Source organism: Mytilus californianus, unplaced genomic scaffold (genome assembly GCF_021869535.1).
Source record: "Mytilus californianus isolate M0D057914Y unplaced genomic scaffold, xbMytCali1.0.p SCAF_43, whole genome shotgun sequence".
Lineage (NCBI taxonomy): Eukaryota > Metazoa > Mollusca > Bivalvia > Mytilida > Mytilidae > Mytilus > Mytilus californianus.
This window is the reverse complement of record NW_026262694.1, coordinates 409759-429831: the sequence shown is the minus strand read 5'-3', so window position 1 is coordinate 429831 and position 20073 is coordinate 409759. Positions and strand designations below refer to the sequence as shown.

At 30.6% G+C, this 20073-nt stretch overlaps 1 protein-coding gene and 1 long non-coding RNA gene across 2 annotated transcripts in view; both read right to left on the bottom strand.

Moving 5' to 3' along the window:
• Positions 1–20073, bottom strand: part of LOC127699901 (putative ankyrin repeat protein RBE_0317) — a 639895-nt gene that overhangs the window by 519183 nt on the left and 100639 nt on the right. The window lies entirely within an intron of this gene.
• LOC127699894 (uncharacterized) lies at positions 9376–14234 on the bottom strand. The gene is made up of 2 exons (XR_007981278.1): positions 13893–14234; positions 9376–10212 (listed from the first exon to the last, which is right to left on the bottom strand). It is a non-coding gene; the product is annotated as an uncharacterized LOC127699894 (long non-coding RNA).

The following is a 20073-nucleotide window of genomic DNA, read 5'->3' as shown; positions in this document are numbered from 1 at the left end:
CCATATAAAAAAACTTAAGAATATTTAGAGTTGTCCTTTTCAGGGACGAAAAAACAAACAAAAGCTCAAGGTATGCTGTTTACCGATGAAAGAGGATGGATAGGCATTATTATTTTAAGGGACTTATAATTCAAAACAGTCGAATAGCTTGTACAGTATTATGAACTCTGAAACATCGCCAATAGAAAACAATAGGTAAATACTCTTAAACCTCACTAGACGAACAATTTGACAAAACCTACTTTTTATATTCATGTTCAAGCAGACGTTTACTTTATACGTTCTTGTTCAAGCAGAAGCATTTGGCAAATAAAAGTGGCCATAGGTTATAAAAATATTAACTTCCTTAGTTTTATATTATGCACAGTTTCATTCTTGTGGAATAAATAAAGTAAAAGATAACTAGGACTTGAATACTATTGATTAAATATATAAACAGATAGAAGAAACTGAATAGTTCAATATTACCCATTAAAGCTTTATGAACGACTGCACAAATTGACCTGATAAATTAATAGGACTTTAATCTTTTGAACAAAGTACGAAAAATGAAGCCCTTTCTGTTATGATTTTGACTTTGATAGATACATAATATTTTGCCTGGTCAAGTTATTGTAATGACCACATCATCTACCACTATTGTACAATTATGTACACAACACCCGCTATGTAATATGTCTACTATATTGTTCACATAAATAAAACATCTCATTTCAACTCAATATGCTTAATGTGTAATAGTAATTAGAATAGCAAAAGTACGAAAATAATTGTTATTAAAGTTAAAAATATAAATACGCATACAAAGATTAAATTAATGATGTATAGATAAATCAACTTGGAATGATTAATATAATATGATTTGCTTTTTCTTTCTCATTTTAATTTCCACCGGAAATGAGAGTGTTATAATACGTGGACCCTGTGGGTTTTTGTAACAGAGGATTTAAAGTTGAAAAAAAGGATCTCAAATAGTTTTTCAAAAGATACCAAAGGAACAACCAAAAACCATAAGTAGAAGACAAACTGACAATACAATGGCATGAACTAAAGAAAAAAAGACCGTTTACAAAACATTGCATAGAAACTTAGGACTAAGCAACACGAAACAAATAAAAATACCGGGGGTAAACGCAGGTGATCCAGGAGGGTATGGAGATCCACACACTTAAGCACAACTTTTCCTTTTCTTATAAAATTTAATTGCACCTGTGTTATCGTAAAAACTTAGAAAAGATTGGTACATCTTTTATGAAAAATATTCTGAGACGATTTAATAAACAAACCATATGACACAGTGCAAGTAGACAACGCATGGACATACTTTAATCCTCATATTTCATACCTTATTCTTTTGATTAGGATCTATATTTGATGTTTCGAGCAACAGTTTGACCATTTCGAGTTCTCCACGTCTTGCAGCTTTGTGTAAAACAGTGTACCCATCCTGAAATAAACAGTTGAAATATTTACAGCTCTTACCAATATTCTGTTAAAAAATTAAGTTTTAGTACAGGTATGTAACAAATTAAATAAATACAATAAATAGTAAACACAGTTTTGTAATACATGAATATAAGTTACGTGTCAACAATTTGTGGGTATCGAGTTTGATTGCTGATTAAATTTGATTCCACATCACTCGAATATTCAATTGAATGTTTATTTTTCCTCATTAAAACGTCATTGCCCAACATCAACGGAGTTACACAATGTGCATGACTTTGCATTCCTTGTGAATAGTGTACGTCTGTTTCCCTTTGAGGTTTAAAGATTAGTTGTAAGTGGGTACTTATATGTAGATTAAGGCTGACAATTGTTTAGGTCGACCACCCGACGTTTGAAAATCCTCTTAAGTGGTACAATCCATACCTTATATACTTTTTTTGGATCTATATTTGTTCTTTCTAATAACAATTTTGCTGTTTTGAGTCGTTCTTCTTCTGCAGCTATGTCAAATGGAGTGTTCCCATCCTATAAAAGAAATGCTACGATGTTTAGAGAACTAAAAGAAAATGAAGAAACATGTACGAATCTTATCTGAATAACGTTGTAGGCAGTAATTCATTTTGATATTTCAATAAAATAAGGCAAATGACACAATAATTTAATTCATACTATATAAAATAAAATCATTTTCACTTAACATGTTTCAATACATTGCATTTCTTTTGAAACAGTACATTTGTATTAATCTAATGTTGTAACTTAAGTAAACAAAACATGGTCATGGTGAGGTGTTTTCAACTCCAAATTGACAAAAATTGCCAGTTTCCCAACCGAAGGTTGGTGGTTTTCTCCACCAAAATAATACTGGTCGCCCTGATGTGGCTACTATCACTAAACGTGGTATTAAACATGTTATTCACCAACAAACTAATGAACCAACAACACCTTGGTAACACTTATATAATGAGAGTTGGTATCATTACGGGCAGACTTCAAGACAGAGTTATCAGTGAAGGCAATATAAATAAGATAAGATGAAACTTAAGCTGTCAAAAGTTAATAGCAGAAACAAACAAATTGCCTTATCTACGTATTATATCACATCTTCTAATTTTTATATAGATCAGCATATGTGTATACTTTAACATTATTTTTCTTTTGATATATAACCGTATCTTCTGTTTGTCAAACCTTAAGTACAGAAGAGAACGAGGTGCATATTATATTGACATTGTTTTTGCTATATCCAGTTTTCCTCTTCCGTTTTCAGCAGCTACGTGTAGAACAATGTTGCAGTCATAAAATATAAATGTTACCATATTCAAAGTTCCTCCGCGAAAGCGTTGAAGTGCACGAACATGAATGGTATACTGTCGTTATCCACAAGTTAAATAAATGTAAATCCCACATCGAAATAGCTAAATACTATTTAATCATAGACATATTAAATATGAAGATATGATGCGAAAAGTAAAGTTGTCTTCGTCTCGATTTGACAAATTCTGGAATGCTAAAAGTTCTGCTGAAGAAAGGTAGAGTAATAGGAACACCTGATAAAGCAGTCACTGATATTTGGTCTCTTGTGAAGAGTTGTCACATTGGCAATCATACCACTTTTTTTTTAATATATATATATACTTCCTTTTTAGAAAAGATTCAAAGACAGAAACCGTTAATGACTTCCGCTGTGCGCAATATTGTAAAAAAAAACACTAACGAAGTTTATTAAATTTCAAACCAAAAATAGAACATTATAAAAAGTGATCAATTAAGTTCCTTGAGATCAAATAAGATGAATTGAATAAGAATAATACCGAAAGAAACGACACATCGAGTTAATATGATATATCATAGTTTGCAGATATTACAATTTTGATTTTGAATGAAGGTCCAAAATCAATTAAGGAAGCTTTAGCTGGATAAGATTGTATGCAACAATTTCCGGGCTTGAAATCTATTCAAAAATCGGATTTCTCATTTGAAAACTGCTAGATATTTTCTATTCTCAATATATATATATATATATTACGTGGGCCTCAACTATTAAGTTTTACATATAAACGATCTATGGTAAAAAAAAAAAGAAACAATTCAGTAATAGGTAACAGGATTTAAAAATTATATTCAAACTTATTCTAAATCACATCATCATAATGAATAAGAAATCATTCCTCCCAAACCATCATTTATATCCTATCTTTCTATTGCATTCTAATAATAGTTGGACATTTTTTCAATTTTTCTCTTTTATTTTCAAAGATTTTGTGTAAATCACACATACAATAAACTAAATACTATCCAAAAATACACATTTTAAATATGAAGGTAAGCAACTAAGAGTAAAGTTGTTTTCGCCTGGAATTATTCAATGTCAAAAGCCAAAAATAATTCTCAAAACAGAACGGAATAGTGGGGAAAAGTATTACTAATTCATTCGATAATTCAAATGTGACCAATTTTATACAATATGATTATTGATGTTATAAGTGGATTTAGATGGTAACATTACTATAAGTGTCGTGGGCATGATTCCAAATGAATTATAATACATCATGAGTCAGATGGTTTGTCAACTGACGTTTGATTGTTTAAATGTTCTGGAAAGTTTGAAATATTTAATTTTAAAGCATTCCGAAGTAAAACTCAAAAATCAAGATAACATACTGAATTTTAGAGCCGTTTATCTGTTAAACAACACAGATACTATAATAAACTATGTTTGCATAATATGCACGGGATATAATTATTGATCAGGAAGAAAACAATATGAGTGAATATTGTTAGCAAGTCACACTACTGGACAAAAAAACAACTGTCCATACCAGTAACAGTCGTTCTAAGACTGATAATGTTTGTTAAAGTTGTAACAGTTGTTAAATTTCACTGTTGCAGTTATTTTGTAACTGTCCCAACTTTAAAAGTGTTTGTCTAAAACATAAATCGACTGCAACAACGCTAGAAATAACTGTCACAGTCATTAAAGGACTGATACAACTATTTCAAAGTTGTAACAGTTGATTTACATCTGTCCCAACTCGAAAAACGTTGCAACAGTCATAAATAAACTGATTAAACGCCTAAAAGGTTGTCACAGTCATAATAAGACTGCTGCAACCATTTGAAAGTTGTAACAGTTATTTAATAACTGTCCCAACACGGAAAACGTTGAAACAGTCATAAATAAACTGTTTAAACGCTGAAAAGGTTGTAACAGTAAAAATATGATTGCTACAACCATTACATAGTCATAGCTAATTTATAAGTGTAGCAGCTTCCAAACATTGATCGTCATTAAGACTTAAAAGTCACGGATACAAAATTTCTGACAGTCAGGGATAGGTTAAATTATTTGTAAAACAATTTTACCGTGTGCAATATAAGGTTGTGACAAAGAGACACAACTATCAAACCCATTTAATACATTAATTTTAGATAGAAATTGATTTAAAAAAAAAATATTTTGAAATATTTGCCACTGAACATTTTGGTATTCCCCGCTTATTTAGTGAATGAGCTAAATTTATATAATTATTAACACTCCCTCGCCTCTCATCTCATCGAACAAAATCGGAACCAGCACTAAATACCTGCAATTTCACACAGGACGGTTTTATTCGCATTTAAAACTAACCAAATGTATCTTTAACTGTATCACATTAACAGTTGACAATTTTCATTTCAATATTATCTAAATAAAAACTTTTTAATTTTTTTAAATTAGTTAGGTGTGAAATCATTCATGCATACAAGGTTGTCTTCAATACCCGTAGTTTTACGAATCACATTACTTCATAATAACGGTCAATATACACGATATACTGTAAACACAGCGGGGAACTCCGAATATACACCCTTGTCAAACTTATCCCCATATTAAACTGCTTAATTTTTTCCCCGAGGGTTTATTTCACACACTTATTTTGAGCTTTTATTTCTGGCTACATTTTTTTTCTTGCAAAATTATAAATATTGCCGTATTAACCATTTTGATTTCTATACATATAAAAAAAAATCAAAGCTATGATGAACATTTAACGCATCTTTTGCAGCTATGGAAAAACAAAAATAATCTTAAATCTATCTAAATTTAATTTATTTTACTGTATTTTATTTTTGAATAGTTCAATATTGACTCGACTTTGTACTGTATATTGTAATGAGTGGTCTATTTGAAGTTCAAATGTCCTTGATAAATAGCACTTCGGCATTCATTCATGATTGATTGAGGTAAAAATATTATCACTCGAGATCATTCATATTTTCACCGGATTTTTCTCAACCAATTTACCAAAAGTATTTATAAACAGATGGGCGTACTGTACAAGACCGACAAAATAACTAGCGCCAGTGAAAGTTGAAATGTTCAAAACAAGAAAACTCGCATTGTTTCAGACAAGGAAATCAAATCTTCTTTTATTTATTCACATAACGGTTTAGAACTTGTTGTATTCTTTAGACTCCGGTCTTGTTAAATTCTACAGACTGACATCGGATTCTCCTTTGTGGTTTCAGTTGATCAGATGTCGTACTAACCATGCTAACATTTATCTAAAATATTTTCCAATTTCCATTTTTTAAATTCAATTTATTTAATCATATAAATGCTTGTCCAATATTGATATATAATTCAAATAGTAAAGAAACCAAATGGGTCCATTATTCTAATTATATTCATCTTCAATCAGTGATGAAAACAGTACATATGTATTACCAGCAGAACTTATTTGGGCGCCCCTTAGAAAAAAAAAATCATTGATTAATTAAATCACACAAATAGTTTTGACTCACTTTAATAGAAGGATGGACTGAAAATAAGTATTCTGGCCCTGGTCTGAGTGAAAATATATAATCTGGCTGCCTATATGTTGGAAATTAATATTCTGACCATATCAAATTTGCCAATTCAGTTGCTAACTTCTATGTCATTGGATTTTAGGTGAAAAATTGTCTAATTTGTAAACAAGTACCACATCATTTTATTAATCAAATAATGATCTTATTAAAAAAAATGAAGTTCTATTTAACATTGTTGTGTCGATATTTTGAGCAATTATGATTTCAGCCGTGTATCACCATCAATGATCACTTGTTCTCCAGTGGATGAATCTGTCGTAAAGTTTTCACGTGTTTAGACGTATAGATATATGTTGACCTCTAGATTGTTATTTAGTTGTTGTTGGGTTGATGTCATATAGTAGCAGTTTACTCAATTTCACCAATTTATTATCATATGTTTTAGTCTATTTGTCATGTTTGTATTGCATAGGCTTTTCACACCATGCTATATATATATGTCAATGTATGTATAATGTATATGTAAATTATAACAAACAGCTCACCAATAGTGCATAATACATGTATGCCTTTGTAATGCTTATTGTGTATATTGAAAATGTTGCTAAACATCTTGGGATATATATTTAGAAGGCATTTATTCAAAAGCAGATATAATGGTTTTGTAGAAAAACATGAATAAGGGCAGAAGCCTGTTAATATTGGATCACCTATAAGCATGATAAGCCTTTGGTAAACCATGATACATTTGTCATCACTCATGTTTCAATGGGTCTGTAAACATGATAAAAATGGGAGACATCAGAAATGATCATCCAGGAACTATTTTTTCAAATTCTAAACATGCTTAACTGTAATTTTGAGGCCCTATATAACTTGCTGTTCGGTGTGAGCCAAGGCTCTGTGTTGAAGACTGTACTTTGACCTATAATGGTTTACTTTTTCAAAATTTTTGACTTGGATGCAGAGTTGTCTCATTGGCAATCATACCACATCTTCTTATATCTATTAACTGACCCAATTTTATCGCCAACAGATTGTTTGTTGCTTTTGTATATAAATCAAACTTGGGTTTCTCATCTCAACTTGTTTACATTGTGTAACATCATTCAATATGGCTAGGCCTGTTATAGGTTTTTCATTATCATGATTATGTGGTACTGATTTTGCTCATTGTTGAAGGATGTGCAGTTACTAACAATTACATCACTTGGTCTACGGTTGATGGTTGTCTCATTGAAAATCATACCACATCTCCTTAATTTTTGTTATTGTACATTCATGACATTGTACATGTTATACAAGACTACAATATTATCAAATGAATTATAACAATTGTTAATACTTGTCCGACTTTTGTTAACAAAAAGCAGCTATAATCAACATGGTAGACATGATCAATGGTGATGTAACAAGAGTGACTGTGCACACGCTGGAATGTCAAGTCTGCTTTGCCTACATGTAAAATTGAATTTATGTTGAATGTAAAAAATGTAATACATGTATATATGAAGGTTTTACTACATGTACAAGTATCACATAAACTTTCCATTATCAATTACCTTTGAAAATGAAGTCATGGTCAAATTAACCATGCCAAACAGATGATGTACACCCTACAAACTGACATTCCATACCCAAAATTTAGTGGTTTATAGTATCTGTGAAATAGACTTAACATCCAAACCATGAAAACTAAACATTGCCCAATGAAACATGAAAATGAGGTCATGGTCAGATTTAAAACCTCCCAATCAAACTTGTACAACTTACGAAGATATCCAATACGCCAAAAATAGTGATCCTATACATGTCATGCATGTACATGTACATGTAGTTTATAGCATCTGAGAAACATTGGGAAATAGACCAAACCACAAATTGTTCAATGAACCATGACATTTTCATTGAGGTCAAAGTCTGATGCAGGTCTTGCAGTCAGATATATTCACCTTACAATCATTTCATACACCAAATATAGTTGACCTATTATTCCTCTGAGAAACAAACTTGACAAAGTAACTGAAATAACCTTAATCACTGATCCATGAAATGAAGTCAAGGTCAGGTTAACCCTGCCTGACAGACAATGAGACATGTAGACCTTTCAAGATACCTATATATATATACCATATAAATTTATTCAATTACTCATTATACATGTACATGTTATACATGTAAGAGAGTATTTCACTGTATGACTGTTCAAACAGTTATATTTTTTTTCAAACAGTCAGTGAACCATGAAAACAAGGTAAAGTGCAACGGACAAGTTACTAACAGAAACTTCATAACATAAAGAAGTATCCAGGTCTTTAAGCTTCAAAAATGTACCTAGTGAAGCTTTATACAAATAGGTTACGCTGTCAGTCAGGGATACTACTTGTACAAGTAATCTTTATTTACTTTAAGAGGTAAAAAAAATATACTTCTATACATGATATAAGTTAACTATAATGTTTGAATAATCTCCCCTTAATTTTCTCAAAAATTCACTTGTATAAGTAATTTTTTTTTACAACCCCACAAAAATTCTCAAGTTTGAGATGTAAAAACATGCCTTTAATGATTTTTCCCAGGATAGCTCATAATTTTTTATTAGAGCTCACTGTTTCATCTCATTAATTCAACAAAGAAACTGATTGCACAAAGATCTTAAGTATTTGCGCAAGTCCTTCAAAAATTGCTCCTTGGGGGCTTGTAAATGAGCAGTGTTCTGAAGATAACAGACAAATGAGATTTTCATTGTTCATGAAATTACACTTAAATGATTAGTTAAGACATCTGCAAAAGACAGACAATTTAAAATTCTATTAGAGCAAAGAAGTCCTAAGAATTCAAGAAAAGAAGATAGGATGACTTTTTCACTTATATAAGTAAAAAAATCTGAATGTCTAAGGGACATAACTAAGGCAATTTTTTTTTTACCTATACAAGTAAATAAAATACACTTGTATAAGTATCCTACAAATTTACTTATATAAGTATATTAATATCACTTCTTCAAGTAAATAAAAATTACTTGTACAAGTAGTACCCCTGACTGGCTGTAGCCGCTGCCAGATTGTAATACCTATTTCTTGCATACATCAACTTTTGTTGTAGGCGGGACTATAAAATTATACTTTGAAGTACATGGTTTATTTGTTTAATATGCTTGGGCACTAATTTAGATTTTTATTTAATTCTAATTCAGACTTTAAGTACAGCAAGCAGTCATTTGACACTTAACAACTGTGACCGACTACGAGAGACCCTCATGGGTGGTTAAGGTCTTTTTACACACCCTGGTGGTAGTTAACAATTGCAATGCCAACATAAACTTCGGATGCGATTTATACATGCACTGTTTTGTAAATTTCACTGAAACTAGAAATTCACATTATATCCAAATTGTTATTATATTAAAATGACTGATTATCCACTAAAGTATTCATGAATTCAGATATTATGCACTATTATTATTAATATTCACTGAAACTAGGAATTTTCATTATTCCAAATGGCTATTTCAAATGAATAATTATCCAAAGTATTCATGGAATTCAGATACAATGTATGATTGCACTATTAATATGCACTGAAACTATGAAATCTTGTTATTCCAAATTCATTATTGATATACCAAATGAATAATTATCATGATTATCCAAATTATTTAGTCATCCAGTACTGTGGTCCTCCTTTAATACAATTTGTAAGTTTCCTATTTGTACAATGCACAATTTTTTTTCTCGTCCAATTTAATCCTAACATCACAAGTCATCATCATCATGGAATAATGCTGCAAGTGCTATTCATTATTTCCAAAAACAATAAATAACTAGCACAAAATAATGAATTAATCCACTGTTTCACAATTTGCAGCTATAAGAGTGACTCAGTGACATCTATATTTCCTATGCATCAAAGTGCACATGTAGCAGGCTTCATATTCTAAGTGGGAATCATGCTCAAGCCAATACGAATCTACAAAAAAAAATATACATTGAGACTAAAGTACAGTAAAATTTTAGCTAACATAATACTATATACATTGTACGGTACTTAGAAGAAAGTCAATTACAATAACTGTATCTACCTAGATGAAAACTAGCAATCCTCATTTGATTGACGAAAAAATTTCTAGGACTTATACAATTATATTTTTAAGTCCCAATTTTAAACAAGAAGAATAAATCTTTTTAGTGGGTCTAAATTCTATGTATGGTCTTTTTTCTACATTAATGATTTTTTATGTGTGACTGTGTACTTTCATTGAAGGGTTACTGTCTTATTGAGGCTCACACCATACTTAATTTCATCAATTCTTTAAAGTCAGACATCATGGACATAGTTTTTCCTCACAACAGGTTATTGCTTTTGTTCATGTTAATATGAAATAAATTGATACTACAGAGAAAAGTTTAAAGAATGAAAAAAATAATTAAATAAATAAATGCACTGTTACTATATAGATGCTATTGACTTTCCCTTTGTCAAGTGCATATAATGAATAAACCTTTGTGATGTAAATGTAGAATCTTTGTCCTAAGGTTAATCAGGATGATATATATACTGTTCCAAGGCTTAACCCTCCCTGTTAACAGTCAGGGGACTTACTTAAATGAGCGCTTTTCTAAATCACTGATTCAAGTAACATTATGACCATAAAGGTTGGAAGTAAGAGTTGTTTTTCTTTAATAATCACCTATTTAAGTACATGTAGTACAAATTAATCACTAGCCTAAGTGATTTAATTTTATTGTAGCTTTAAATATAGAATACTATTGATCCAGGGGCTAATTATGTTGCTAAATTTATCAAAACCAACATCTGTGTTGATAGGATGACCCGGTCATGTCAGGTGATGACCTTGTACTAAATCTAGGATAATGACATAAAAATCACTTGTTTAAGTATCATACCTCAATTTCCTTCCAAAAAATCATTTCTTTTAATAAGTATCATTATTTTAATAACCCCGACTAATTCCAACACCCCCCAGTGAAATTTTTATCGTGAACAGTAGAATTTTTTTACATAATCTATAAGATGAAACCTTGAATTTTACAGGGCAAATACTCCCACAGTGGCACTGCTGAGAAAAATCTGTTAAGAAAGTATCAGTTCATTATGTAAAGCCATTTTTATAGCATTTTTTCAACTAAAATAGAATTTGCAGCTAAATGATTGCATCAAAGGCATAAACCTTGCTGCTTAAAAGAAGCAAAAAGTTCATTTTTTTTCAATTTTACTAATGAAAAGATATTATGTAAACCTATGTGTTTAAAATTTTGGTAAAACTACAAAATCACAATTTGTGACAAAACTTCGAATTTGCTACTTGAATAAGTGACTTAAAAATCACTTATTTCAAAAAGTCCCCTGACTGGTTAATGTTTTAAATCCTTGAGTTTAATTTTACATCTTTTGTGTTACCCTGTATACTTTTTCCTTATTACAGCTTGTATTAAATAATGCTTTGCAGCTCAGACAACACTTTCTTTATTTTATTTTAGTTATTTACCCAATTTTATTTTGATAAATCAATACTCAGATAACTTTTAAAATATGCATTTTTTGTATCCAAAATAATATTATATCCTGCTGATTCATATTTTTCTTAAATTACAATTTATTTTGAAATATTTATCAAAATTTTGAAGAGGACAATTATAATTTGTGAACATCATTATAAAATCATCTTCAATATATACCCATGACAGTTTAAAATTCCTCCCCAAGGCAATAAACTATTGTGTGTCTTAATCTGTATATTAGCTATAACATGTATATAAGAATTCCTGATTATTACCTATCCAGTGTTAACATCCTGATTATTACCTATTTTAATGTCACATTTGCATGGTCATGAATTCATGTTCAGTAAATACATAAATTTTAATTATTTATTTTGAATTTGAATAAAAGGTATTTTTAAACTAAATTATTGGACATACAATGCAGTTAACACAGTAAATTTTATGACAACTTACTTGATACTACAATATCTATAAAAATATTTTGAGCTTCATAAAATACTTTAAAAAAGTTTATACCATGTTTAGATAAAAAAAAATATGCTTACAGATAGATATTTTTGTTATGTTTTCCCCACATATTGAATGTTAAACATAAAATAATTATGTAGAAAAGGCAAAAAATCTGCAGTCAGATGTGAATGCACATGATGAAAGGAGATGTGGGATATAATTATATATCAATGATGCATCAACCCAACAGTAAGGCAACAATAAAGTAACCAAAACACAATTTAACACACAAATTTGACTCATGAATAGAAAGTCCTTTAATCATTTTAATGGTGGAATAAATAAAAAGACCCTTGAATGTTACTACTAAATAACATTTATGGCATAAATGAATTTTGACTAACCAGAGGGCACAATTTATATAAAAATTTCACATGAAAATATATAGTTTAGGTTCAAAGTATTTACAAATTTATAGTGATTTAATATTCTATGTTAAATCTAAAAAGAATATAATTACGATGCTCACTTTGCTCTTTTAATATGTTTTTTATTTCTTTTTAACTTAAAATCATGTACATGTAGCAATTAACATGATGACATATTTATAGATATTTTATTCATTGTAATTATTCATTTTGAGAAAAGATGCAACAACCTCCACAACCCTTGTTCAATATGAATCTTTAAGTACATAATGAAAGAATTACTAATTGAATTAGCACATTTTGTTTAATCAACTGTGTTTAAATGGCAACTGTTTTGAATCTGTGCATGGTTTCAGGAACATTAATTTAATAATATTGTTTTATTTTGATGATTAATGTTATTTTGAACCATCTAATCAATGCTAATACATATTCACTTTCAATGCCTTATATTATCAAATATATTCATGTTTTGTTGTCCATGATTTGGGAATTATTTAAAAATTGATTGAAAATGCATACTTGCTAAATAAGTCACTAAAATTAATACTTTTCATAAAATTTTATGGTCAGATCATATGTTTTCATACACCGTCATATTAATTTGTACTATGCATGTTTTTTCAATGGAAATTGTGACGTCACAATGCATTCTTAATAGAACGAAAACTATTAGCTGATAAAGCAAAACCAGGGAAATACTTGTAATCCAGCATTAGTAACACAATTATATGGATATGTACATGTAAAGATTGGTTGGTTTTTGGTTATAAGAAGTCCAGTGACAAGTATTTCATGCAAATTTAAGACAATACATTAACATACAATATGTACATGATGTATAGGTCCTGTAAAAGGTCATCCCGCACAACAAAAGTTAACCAATGCCCCACATGTTAGAGTTCAACAGTAAGACGATGAAGATCAAGAGTAACCTTTTTTTATTCCCTTGACCTTGTCACCCTTGGGGTGATGTATGCAAAGTAAATAAGGGATTAAATGACATACACATGATAAAAGGGGGAGGGGGAATGGTGTCAAACATGAATTTCAATGATGCACAACTTTTCCAAGCCCAAATCCTAACTTTGCCTTGGAACATGCAACTATGCACGAGTGTGGTGATATAGATCGTCGATTCATAGCCTGTCTGTAGGAAGAACAAATGTGCACATTTTCCCTTCAAAATCTTGGATCCATGATTATTCGATAGACATGCTTTAAAATATTATTCATTTCTACTCACCGATTGTAATTTCCAGCTCCGCTTATATTGTACATGTGGTCTAACATCTGTAGTTTCCTGTGTAAAATATAGTTTGCCGACCTCCAGGTCCAGTTTGCCGACAAGAAAATAAAGAGGGTAAATCGTCCACGGTGAAGAATTGTTTTCCGTTTTTAAAGAAACTTGACAGATTTAATTAATTATTTTTTTTATCATCGGAAAATATTCCTCATGGAGAGTAATTCAAATTAAAAATGTTTTATTATGCTGTACAATATTGATAACTTAGTCATATTCTTTAAATTTACTTCAGGTACACCGACGGTACATTTTCTATTCCTCAGAATTTATCAAAACTTTTTCAAATATAAATTTGAACTGGGAACAGTATATCTATCAGGTAGTGTCAAGTCCCGTCAATATATATGTTCCTGATTTGAATGAATTCATTAGCATCTTCTGCAATAATATTAAAACTCCATTTTTAAACGAAGGCTTCTGGTGTGTAAAACCAGTTATGAACGAATCTGAATAGATAAAATAAAAAGTAAAGATACCTAAAGGAAAGTAAAATGCACATGTCAAAAATGAACGGACAATGCTATGGCAATAAACGGAAAGCGACAAAAGACAAACAACGATCGCAAAATAAATAAATAAAAAACAAAACAAGTCAACAACCGCACAATAGATGATAATAGTATAAATTATGGGCTATTTCACAACTATATCAAATCTTGAGAGCCGGGTGAAACGTAAATTTTTTTTATACACTGAGTTGCTACAGTGACGCTAAAATATTTGTCGACTGCAACAACCTATGAAATGTTTGTTTTAAACATTTAACGACTGTAGCAACCTTTTAAAATTTGTAATAAACATTTTATGACTGTAACAACCTTTAAAAAGTTTTAACAAACATTTTACAACTGTCCCAACTCTAAAAACGTTGTAACAAACATTTTTTGACTGCATCAACGTCTAAAAAGTTGACACAAACAAATTTCAACTGTCCCAACTATTAAAAGGTTGGGACAAACATTATACAACTGCCACAACTTTTGGAAAGACTGTAATAAATAGTATTTGACTGTGACAACCCCGTAGACCACTGCAACAGTCCTTAAATGACTGTTGATAACATATTTTGATTTTCACAACCCATAAAAGTGTTGGGACAGACATTAATCAACTGTATCAGTTTCTTTGACAGTCATCTTCAGTCTTCCACAGACTAAGACAGTCGTAGAACGACTGTTACTGGTATGGACAGTTGTTTTTTCGTCCAGTAGTGTCAACTGTGGATAACTAAACGTATAACAAGTATATTCTGGCGGGTGATAATCATGTGGCGCTGAAGTTATCCACTCTTAAGGATCACATGATTTCAACCCCATTTCGTTGGTGAGGTTTATGTTGCTCATTCTTGTTTTTTTCTATATAGAGGCAGCAGTATTATACCGCTGTTCAGTGTTTTGTGGACTTGTTCGTCTTTCCTTTTTTTTCCGTGTTTTACATTGACATTGTTAGTTTTTCTTCGACTAATGAGTTTTGAATGTCCCTATGGAATCTTTCGCCTCTTTTTTCATACAAAAATATGCACTTGTAGTAGTAAATATGAAAAACAAAATGTTATCATTGTGATGTAAGTCGTTGTTAATAATTGTCTAGATGTTTCAGATAACAAAACATCGATTGTGTGTCAAATGAGACAGAAGTAATTGACATTTTTCAAATGGACCTTAAGCTACTTATTACGGATTATTGATTAAAGACAAGTTGTACATATTACAAGCAAAATAAAATGTTAAAATGAAATTTGAATATGAACACTGTTTTTTTAAAGCTGATACATGGAGCCCAATGATTAACGTGATGATATATATGTTTAAAAGGAGATAATTTTTACTATCAATTATATAACGGGAAGTAGCGACTGAAAACAACCTTAAAGTAAACTTAACCTGAACAAGATTGATATGCAATATGTTAAGGTCTAATAATATTGTTTAATTAATTCGGATTTGTAATTTAAAATTAAGCTGAGATATTTTATGCCAAAACTTTTTGCGCTGGATACTATAACTGTTTAGACAGTTTTGGATAGTTAACTTGTTCAAAAAGTTTTTATTTATTAATTACAATGTACTAGTTTATCAAAATAACAAATTGTCGACTTCCAAGTTACAGTCACTATAATTTACTAATATTTAAAAAAAAAATTATGAAATATATATGGTTTCCTCGCAAACCTTGCTGTAAAGATCTGTGCGTATGTGATTATACACTTTTCAATTTATTTATTCCGTAATCGACAAATTGTTTGTTTTTAATAGTTCTAGGGCCCTAAAATGTGTATTAAGTAACTTGTGAGAGATGATTTACATTTATGTAGTTACAGTTAGGCAAATAATAGGATATAAGTCTAGGTTCGGGTTAAACCGTGTATTTACCATACATATTGAATTGAAAACTACAGGACATAGACTCTTGACCTAAAGATGTTTAAATACTTAGGCCCCTTATACATTGCAAAGCATTTCGTATATTTACCCCAGAAAAAATAAAAAATATTAGGCTTATAATGTGGTACGCCAGGCGCGCATTTCGTCTAGATACAATTCATAAGTGGTGCTGGAATCAAAATAGTTGGGAGGCCTAACGAAGTTGACAAGCACTGCTTAAAAAACCACCAATTCCAAAAAGCTGTGCCTATTTGGCTATGGCCATTAAGAAATAAATAAAATGTGATTTCATGTTCAGATAAAACGACTAGAGAGAAATTTCCCAATGGTCTAGAATATATCATCATAGGTGTACACAAAAATGTTGGAATAAAAGTAGCCTTTTTGATACTTGAAATTGTACTTTTTCCCAAGGAGGAGGAAAAATCAAAAGTATTATACAAAGTATAAAAATGAACGACTTTATCAAAATAATTTGACAATCTTAGCGAACAATACGCGAACTAAACTTAAAAATTTTGAGACTGTCACTTACTCAGTGCCATGGTTGGCTGGATACTTTATCATGAAGCTACGCCTGAATTGCAAATAAATCTTCTAAATATACTTCTTTCAAACTAACACAAATAAAAAAAGGAATCATGCATTTTTACGTTTTAATACAAAACACAATGCATAGCATACAACTTGAGTCGAATTTGTAAATGTTTTGCATCACTCATCAATAAAGCAGTATAAAATGCTTCTGGTTCTTTTTTTATACTGTAAACCAACATATTTTCGCGGATACTTTATTTCGCGATTAGCCCTTACAAGCCCATTTCACTGGGATTAAATTCCGTTATTTTCAATTTTTTTTAAATAAGGAAAGATCCAGGTTTTACATATTCGCAACGATTTATATTCGCGTTATTTTTCTACTCGCGAAAGTCATGAATAAAATCATGAAAACAGTTGATTTACAATATAACGTCCTACATTTTCATATACAAACGTACATCACAAGACGAACAGACACAACTTAATTCATGTTCCACTAGTGATCTCCCCTTACTTCTTTTCATAGTCTAAGTATGTGTTCAACAAACTCGACAAACTGGTCTGTTAAAAAGACTAATTGTCCTAGTTATCCCAATAGAGAAAACAGAATTACGGCATTCATTTTTTTTTTTTTTTTTTTTTTGTAATCTTTAGTTCATTACTACCATTATTTTCAGAAAAAAAAGGTTTAATACAAAACTCTTAGCAAATTTAGTTTTTCGCGTTATGAACGCTATTCTCAATATATCTCCTGCCGTAAAAGTCAGAGGCATTGGTAAGCTTAGTCTGTTCATCCGTTATATTTAATTGACAGTGTGAACTATTGTCATTATATTCCGTCTCACGTCTGCCAGTCCTTCCGTTAACTTAAAAACAAAATATATTTCTCTAAAGTAGAATTGAATGAAATTTGCCAAAAGGTATCTTCCTTATATATTATATCACAACATATGCAGTTTTCTGCTCTCAACTTGAAAACGTAAACAACTAGAAACTAGAGAGAACTAGCCAACGAAAAACTTCATTAATTTTGTAGGATAACATGGTCATTTATTTTAAAGCAGTGAGACATAGGTCATTATAATTTAAGTTATGACGAATATACATGTTACACTGCATTTGTATAATCAGGGATTATGTAGAAACGTTTGCATATTCACTAAAATCATTAGTATTATATATAATCCATGAAAATGACCCATGATTTCACATGATCCTCAAAAAGTTGAATTATTCTACAAATTCCCTGAAATGATTTCAAGGATTGCCAATAATAAAAGAAGTTCTCTGTTTTGGTAAAATATATATCAAATACAAACTAATAAATCACAGGTATAACCTCTTTATGGTTTAAGTGGACAGTTTTCATTTTCTGTTTAACTATCAAATCTTATTCAAGTAAAATGAACAGTGTTGCTGGTGATCTTCTATTTAACAGTGTTAAACCACGTTAACTCATAAACAACAAAGAATTTGAAATTAATAATACGAACATAAATTTCCTTGAAAGTTAAGTAACATGGAATTCAAACTAAGCACTAAGCAAAGAAATGCAACAAAACGTCGAGAAACACAAATAAAACACATGCTTGATACACTGAACATAATTTTGGAGAAGGATGTGATACCGATTCGGCAGATTGATTGTGTGGAAAGGGAGACCCCAACAATATAATGGTCATCCTTCATAAAAGGGCTGAAAAGGATAATGACTGACTAAGAAGCAGGAAATTATGCTCAGATAATATACAAGGAATATTTTTCATGGGTAGATGTACTTTGTCAACACTTTTTGTTTTCATTGTAAATATAGAGGTTGCAGTTGCGCATTACTACCTTATCTAACATCTCCAGTGTTATCCTATGTCTTCATAGAATTACACTTTAATTTCAACTTGACCAAGGTGAGTATAGTTCGGTAAGCAACCGTCATATTCCTGACTTGGCACGGACATTTTCCGAAAAAAAAATTTGCTTTAACCTTGTTTGATAACTAGCTAAACATCCTACATTGTTGTATGTCATGACAGTTGTTCATATTTATATTTATATTTACAAGATCGACAACAAATACAGTCCACGTCTTGCTATCAATTTGAAAACAACAAAAAAACAAGAAGTTTGGATTTGTAATAAGAAATATAGGAGATATAATTTAAGTCAACACAGCAATGTATCCTCTGCCAGAATAATTTATAAAATATTGGGTATTATGTTTATGTTGTTTTGGATACAAATCATTGCATATAATGAAATAGTTTCACAAATCAAAAAATGTTATTAAGCTACAGTCAACATTAAATCATATCATAACAGGTTGAATTGCAATTGTCAATCTCAAATATATATTACCAAGACTTGTGCATGCATAAAAATAAATGTTTTAAAGATCTCTTCTGTGCATTAAACATTGTATTGATCAAAAAGAAAACTATCCATGTGAATATTTTCATGTCAATATTTTTGAACACATATTACGTTGTCTCATTATGATATTTTAAAATGAATCGTTGTTAATTGTTCTGTATCTGTCTTTCCCACTTCTGAATGTGAATGGGTACGTCACAGATTCCTATCGGCTATTGTGTGACAGGTTAGTCTGCGCACAAGTTAGTCGCGCTTGCTGATGAGTGCTGATTTAAACTCCTCGGTTTTAGTGACGCACCCTATTGAGTCCTCCAGATGGTTCCAATCTACTGCAGTGCGCACAAAAATAGAGTTTTTGAACTGGTTGGTCTTACCATTTGGAACTATGAACGCTCGTTTGTTGTTACGGACTTGTTGGTCTATAATGTTCTTAGTAACAAAGTTATTGTATGTTGTTGCTCTGATTTGTTGTTTAGGTCTGTGGAATTTAAGAAGGTCGTCCGGAGGGAGCGCTGGTATCTTCCCCTCAACCACTTTGAAAAAGAAAATCAGTCGTTGCTGTTAAAGTCTTGATTGTAATGACGGAAGCTGAAGTTCTAATAGCATTTTTGTCATACATCCTTCATCTCTTGATTTGTAGTCTTTGGTGATAAATCTAGCCCCTCTCTTGTTGTTTTATAATTTCAAATTAAACAAATCGTCGATTGTGTCTAATATGGTAGTTATTTACAGTTTTTTTTTAAATTGACCAACGATAATGATGACGTATTGTGTTTAAGTCCAGTTGCAAGTGTTGAATAAACCGAAGAGAGCATGTTAATGTGATATGA